The following is a 7409-nucleotide window of genomic DNA, read 5'->3' on the forward strand; positions in this document are numbered from 1 at the left end:
CCCTTCCGGTCCACTTGAAGTCCACAAACATGGACCACACCACCGGACTTGGACTTGGGCTTCAGACTAGTGTCACAATGCCGGAAGTTTGTGAAGACCTTGGTTTACGGACCAAACCACCTGATATGCTGATATGCGTTGTGAGTGCTTTTAGGATCTTGCTAAAATAGAAGAAATGGGTAACATTACATAACATTATGATTTGACGTGGAGGTTCTGGGTAGCAACTAGTCCAAATTAATGTTGATGATTGGGAATATGTAGTTTTGTTGTATATATTATAGACTAATTTTGTAATGAACTTTTTAGCTAATTATGTTTTTAACGGCTAAACGTTACATTCTCCAAGTATTGAACTTATAATCTCCTCCTACTTAACACCTAGAGGATTTTCTCTTTACTACTGGGCCAAAGCCTAAGTGGTTTTAGCTAATTATGTTATCTATGTTGTGCTTATAATCTTAGATCATTGTCTCTTAATTTTCAAAATATCATCATCATCATACTCAGTAAATCCTACCAATAACAAAACAAATGTAGGGTCTGATGAGGGTCAGATGTAGACAGTCTTACCTCTACTCCGTAGGAATAGAGATGCTGCTTCCAGTGAGACCCCCGACTTGTTAATTTTCAAAATATCTTGAAACTTAAAGTTTTCTAGCTATACAAAGGAAAAATGGATTTTACATTTCAAAACCAAATCTGTAATGAAACATCTAATTCCGAAAATAATAGAGACTAAATATGTAACTTAGGCAAACCATAGTTTACTCTAAATCATTAATCATTTTAACTGTTTCACAGGTTAATTTTTTTAAGAATTGCCATTGTAACTATTTTTTCTAGCAGAAACATTAGGAAACACTAGAAACATTGGTAAATCATTTTGACTAATAAGATAATAACAAAAAAAGAGGTATTTGAAGCTTTTATCCATTAACATGTACATCAAGATTGGAACCAATTGGGATTAAGTGACTTAAAAGTTGAAGCAAATCATATAAGTGGTTGGTGGTATCTCATACTTATGACCCATTTGGTTCAAAGAATTCATAGGAATTTTGGAATTAATTCCATTCAGTATTGTGTTTGGTTCAAATATGGAATTGTTTATTTCAATAGATTATCAAAATTTACATCGAGATAGTTGGTAAACGGGCAACAAGCTACGCCGGTACTCATGATTGATGGAATTCAACAATCCTCCATTCTTGTGATGGAATTTAAAACATTCCTATGGAATGTCTGAACGTTACCAAACCATAATTAAAATCAAAATCAACGATATTGAACCAAAATTAAAACCAAAAATTGATTCTAAATATCAAGCCACACATTCATAGGTTAATTCGTTGAAATAAAAAAAAAATCAGTTTGGTGCTCTTCGTTTCAAAACCACCCCCACACCCCGTAGCCGAGTTTTTATAATCAAAGGGAAACATATCAAATACTAAATTGAGAAAAACCATTGAGTTCAAAATTGAAACTCTAGATGATGGATTTTTCTCAGGGTTGGGTCAACACTAATATTAATATTAGGACCATGTTCAATTCAAGGAATCCCTAACATGTAAGTTTCGAGTTACACTGTTCAATTAGCTATTGTCCTCTCCTAGTAAATTGTATCATAATCAACCACTGATAATAATGGCGTCAGAAAAAATGCACTTTGATTCCAGATTTTAGTTGCACACATAAGAATTCTGGCATCATGACGATTTTGCAATTCGTTGTTATGGCATTTCGGACTAACGCTTAAATAATCTGTGGTTCTGCTTTGCATATTGGTTTGCGTACAAGTGTTGCAAACAAGTTGTTGTCTTCATAAGCTAAAAAATATTAATTCTCTCCCTTTTCACAATTATAGATAATCATGTAACAATTCAACATTGTTCAAGAGTATCCCCCCCCCCCCCCCCCTCCTTTATTGAAGTGATTGTGATTATAAGTTCATAACGATATATTGTTATCTTATTATTATATGGGTGTGGTTAAATATATTGGGCTGCATGGCCTAAGTAGACTAATAAAATGAGAATTCGGCCTATATATCCGGGCGTCACGCTCCAGCAACTAAACATGTAATTTAGAAAATGAAAAGCCTTGAACTTGTGTTATATTAAATACCGTTTTAAAATATTATTGAATATAACGATGTAAAATTTACCTAAGATGTCACTCTCTATGTAATTTACTTTTGACATACGAAGAAAGGGGGTGATGGTATGAAACGGTGCTAACTATGGTATACTTTCAATAAACAAAGCTAACATACTAGTAATGGTGGTGGACTGGTTACTACCACTACTACTACTACCACTACTACCACTACTACCACTACTACTACGACGACGATGATGTTGATGCAAAGATTAATAAAAAATGTGTTTAATCAAAGGCTAAGGAAACTTTATACACAAATGAATAATTCTATTGAGGAAAACAACAAATGTAAGAAAAAAAGGGGAAAAAAGTAGAACTAATATTTTATGAAGTATCAAGTTATTTTCATTAGAGTAAACTGTTATTTTGGTCCCTAAGATTTGGGCAGTTTTGTCACTTTAGTCCAAATCTCAAACTTTTTGTATCTGGGTCCTGTGGTTTCATTTTTGTTGTCATTTTAGTCCAAAAGTGAAATCAGACCAGATTCATCAAATTAAACCCTCAAGCTTTATCCTTTTCCACATGAGTAATTTTGTCATTTTCATTTTATTATAACTGATTATTAATTAAAAATAATAAAACTCTCCCCTTCTTCCTCCTTTTGTCTCCAACAAAACAATGAGCAGCAAAGAGTCTTTCTCTCTCTCTCTCTCTCTATCTAAAACACAAAACCAAAACCCATCAAAATGCCATCAGAGCCCACCAACCAACGTCGCCCACCCACCACAACCACAAAACACCAACACCATTACCACCACTGACACACCACCACCTGAACCCAAACACCTCCCATGCCCACGTTGCGACTCCACCAACACCAAATTCTGCTACTACAACAACTACAACTTCTCCCAACTCCGTCACTTATGCAAAGCTTGTCGCCGCTACTAGACCCACGGCGGCACTCTCCGCGACATCCCCATCGGCGGCGGCAGCCGCAAAAACGCCAAACGATCACGCCTCACCACCAACGTTGTTGAATGGGAGTCAAGGGAGTGGGTTTGAAGATGGGGAGTTTGGGTTTGGGTTTGGGAGGAGGGTTTGGCCGTTTTCGGGTGTCGGTGACGGTGGGTTTGGGTTAGGGTTAGATTTTGAAGACGATGATGATGAATCGGGGATTGCGATATAGGATTTGAATCGGGATGTGAAGTTGAGCTCCGGGAGACGGTGCCGGGTTTCGACGGAGAATGTTATATTGACGGCGGGGAAGGTAGTGGTGTCGGTGGTGAGAAGGGGAGAGGAGGTGGTGGTGGTGGTGTTCATGGTGGCGGTGATGTTCGAGATAGAGGAGAGAGAGAGAGAGAGAAAAGATGTGTTTAGAGAGAGAGAAAATGCAGAGTTTTAGGGGTGTTTGGGATTTTGTTATAATCTTTTTTTATTTTATATATATATATATATATATATATATATTAATGCTTAAAATGACCAAAATACCCTTCAGAAAAGGACAAACAACCTGTTTTTTTTTTTTTTTTTGTGAAATCTGAGATGACTTTGTTTTTGAACCAAAATGACTATAAAATTGAAACCACAGAGACCTAGATACAAAAAGTTTGAGATTTGGGACCAAAATGACAGTTTAATCTTTTCATTATTTTGGTTAAAATGTTAAAAATAAAGTAAAAGAAGTATTTACAAATATTAAGTTACTTTAAAATAGTCTAATAACTCACATTATAACAAAAATAATAACGACAAAAAATTAAAACCAAAGGTGTCACAATTTCTAGTTGGTCATTAGGTCACCAAATGGGTAAATCGCTAGGATAAGTCAACTTTAATAACCTACATATGGCTTTCTAAATACATAATGAATGCGAAAAAAGTATAGGTTCATTTTTTTAATCTTTTATATAACTTACTCTTTATAAATTGGTAGAAAATATAAGTCGTACTTATAACAATTATACACAACCAATATGTGATTTCTCAACCCTTAATATAAACACATACAAATAATAAGTTTACATAACGCTTATAAGTATGTAAAGATGGTTCGAGTTAAATTGCATTTATAAATAAGAAGTAAGATGAAATATAAACCACATTTCGTATACAAACTGTAAGAACCATTTAAAAGTCTCATGTGACATCCAACCAATTATAGAGAAATTGTAAAATGATAACCTAATTAATATCAATTATCTTGAATTCCTTATAATTATGTTAACAAACAATTAATTCTTTATTTTAATCTTACTTTTGTTTTCAATGTGCTGATAAAGAAAAGTGCTGATATCATTTCACATATGTGCTAAAATCAATTATTTTGATTAATTTTCATGTGCTAATATAATTCAAAAGTGCTACTTTTATGTATATATTGTTTTAGTATGTGCTAATTTAACCTTTTTTAAGTGATACGGTCTGTTCTTACGATTTATAAAATAAATATGGTTTGTACCGGAACCAACCCCAAATAAATAATTTAACTATCATAGACATTTATAAATAATAAAAGAAAGTGTCCACATCTTGAGTTAGATACACTTGTATAAAAGAAATTAATTCATGGAACGAAAAAAGTCCAAACTTTACAAACGTGAAAAGAGAAGCATAAAGAGTGTTTTTTTTTTCTTTTTTAATATTAAGTTACTAGTATCAAGCCCCTGCGTTGTAGCGGTTGTCATAAAACCGTGTTAAGTAGTAGCGATACTATACCATTGTCAGCGACCACTAACACCGGAAAAGCTTGTAAAATCAAAATAAATAAAAACGGGAAAAAAATAACGCCGAGCGAAAAGCAGACGTAAAATCTTTGAATCACGCACGCTCGTTGCTGAGAAATTAAACCGATACGTAAAACATAGAAAAATAACTAAGTCCATCCAGGACCCGCGTGTTGGATGGACGTGTCAAATGTAGAAAAATAGATGTGACGCGACGGGCTAGTCAAACGGGAAAAAAATATACGAAAAAATATTGAACCCCACACGCACGTTGCGGTGCTTTAACTCATAAAATTTGGAATGAAACGAAAAACTTGGGAAAGATGAAAAGTATGGTGGACCAAAATTGAAAATAAAAAAGAGTTGGGATTAAATTGCAAAAGACGAAAAACTTTTGGTTTAAAAGTAAAAAAACAAAGGGTCTAAATTGCAAAATTAAAGTTATTTATTAATTTAAGATAAAGATAAAGATAAAAATAAGTGATATCTATATATTTGTTATTAATTATTATTAATATTAAAAGAAATTTATTAATTAAACAGTATAAATAAAATTTATAAGGTTAAAGGAGAGAATGCCATGTTGCATTATTTGAAGTCTTTTATTATAAGTTAGATCATTATTTATTTTTATTTGTATTTTAAACGTTTGAATATTCACAAAGAGATTATAACTAGTGTTAAGTCCTCGCGTTGCAGGCCAGGAGACGTAAAATCGTGCTACAAGCGTTGGGTGGGGTTGCGTAACACCATGCTAACTGAACCATGACAAAATGGGGGGAAAACGTGACACACCAAACACGAATTTCTAACACCGAGTGACTCACGTGACGTAAAACACAAAAGAAGTCAAATGACAACTTTATTGAAGTTTAGGCTCTGTGTGATAATTTTATTAAAGGTTAGGGTAGAAACGTAAATGGTTAAAGAAAAAGAAAAAAAAAAGAATGATTAAACATCAAAACTTAGACTAATTGAAAACGTACATAAAATAAGCACCCGACTCTTTTTCGAAAAAAATTACGTCGAAACATAAACCAACGAAAAAAGTTTACGTCGAACCGTAAACAACTTCAACTTATAACGATATGTAGATAACAATAAGCACATAAAACTCGAGGGCTTTAAAATGACATTTTAAGATTTTTTTAGAAAGTTGAGGGAACGTAAATGTCAATGCTAAAAGTTGAGGGGGGCGACGTACATAAATAGACAAAAACCATAAAAGCCCAAATACACTAAAAGACAAGAAATAAAACCACCACGAATAATGTCCAAACACTCTTAACGATGCGAATTTCCATATAACATGACAAAATTTAATGGCACGTTACAACTAGCAAAATTTTCCCGCGCTACACAGCGGGAAATCGGTTGCAATCAATTCGTTTTTGTCACGGTATCAATACCGTAAATATACTCGATATAGCAACCGAAAGAGAAATTCTTAAAAAACAAAGTCGTAATATGAACGTAATTATACCTATACATAAAAAGAAGCATTACATCTAGTAAGGTTAAACTTGGACTACACCGCAGGGAGAACTTATGTTAAAATATATTCTACTATGTTAATATGTTACTCGAAATCTAATCAGTTATTTACTCGTTGGATTTGAATAAAAATTTGCGTCCATAGCCTTTGTCATGTCATATGATTTTATACGGATCGAATAACCTAGGGCCCGTATAGAGTGTGTCAAAACAAGATTTTTAAGTGTGTTCATAACACCCTATTATAAAAAGAAAAATGGGGTGAATTATCATAAAGTAGAATCAGGATTTGTAGTTGGTGAAAATGAAATGTTGTTCCGTAAAGGGAAAATGGAGTAATGTATGGATAAAGATGGGGCAAGGGACCAGGGTCAGGGTCCGATAGACCAATCAGCCCTATAGGCATAGCTAGGCTAGCCAGGACCATGAGCCGCCTGGGCCTGAATCTTTGTATAAAATAAGCCCAGCCCTGGGTCCTTTGTAACGTGATGAATTGGACTTTGAGGGTAACCTATTTACGCAATATATAGCTTGCTAACGTCATCATTGTATATACGGGCACCCTAACTATCTTGTCATGCACTCGTGTTATGGGATGCCAAAAATTCAATCACAACACTTATCGGCCTCGTCCGCGCCAATAAGGTGGTGGTGGAGTGGTAAGGGAGAGGTTTGGTGTTCTAAGAGACCTAAGTTCAATTCCTGCTCTCTCCATTATTTTCTGCGACACCTGATGATGATGAGAGACTAGGCGAGTAAGCGGAGATCGCTAGTTCGATCCTTGAACTGAACGGGTTTTACCTCACCGCACTGTCATGCCTTCGAGCGAGTGTTCACGGGCTTCGGCCCTAGGTGGGGGTTTTCCCTAATTCGGAGGCTAGTGTATCCTGATGTGATGAATTTCGCCAGTAGCTCATCTAAATGATTCATTGGCCGTTCAAAAAAAATCAAATTGTATATGAAAATAAACACATCGCAACAATATATTTATTGTAACGCCCGACTCTTTTGTACTTTCCATTTATAGAAAGTTTTGTTCGTATTTCTATTTTTGGAAACTTTGTATTCTTGTTATCGTTTCAT

This window comes from Helianthus annuus, chromosome 13 (genome assembly GCF_002127325.2).
Source record: "Helianthus annuus cultivar XRQ/B chromosome 13, HanXRQr2.0-SUNRISE, whole genome shotgun sequence".
In the NCBI taxonomy this organism is placed as follows: Eukaryota; Viridiplantae; Streptophyta; class Magnoliopsida; order Asterales; family Asteraceae; genus Helianthus; species Helianthus annuus.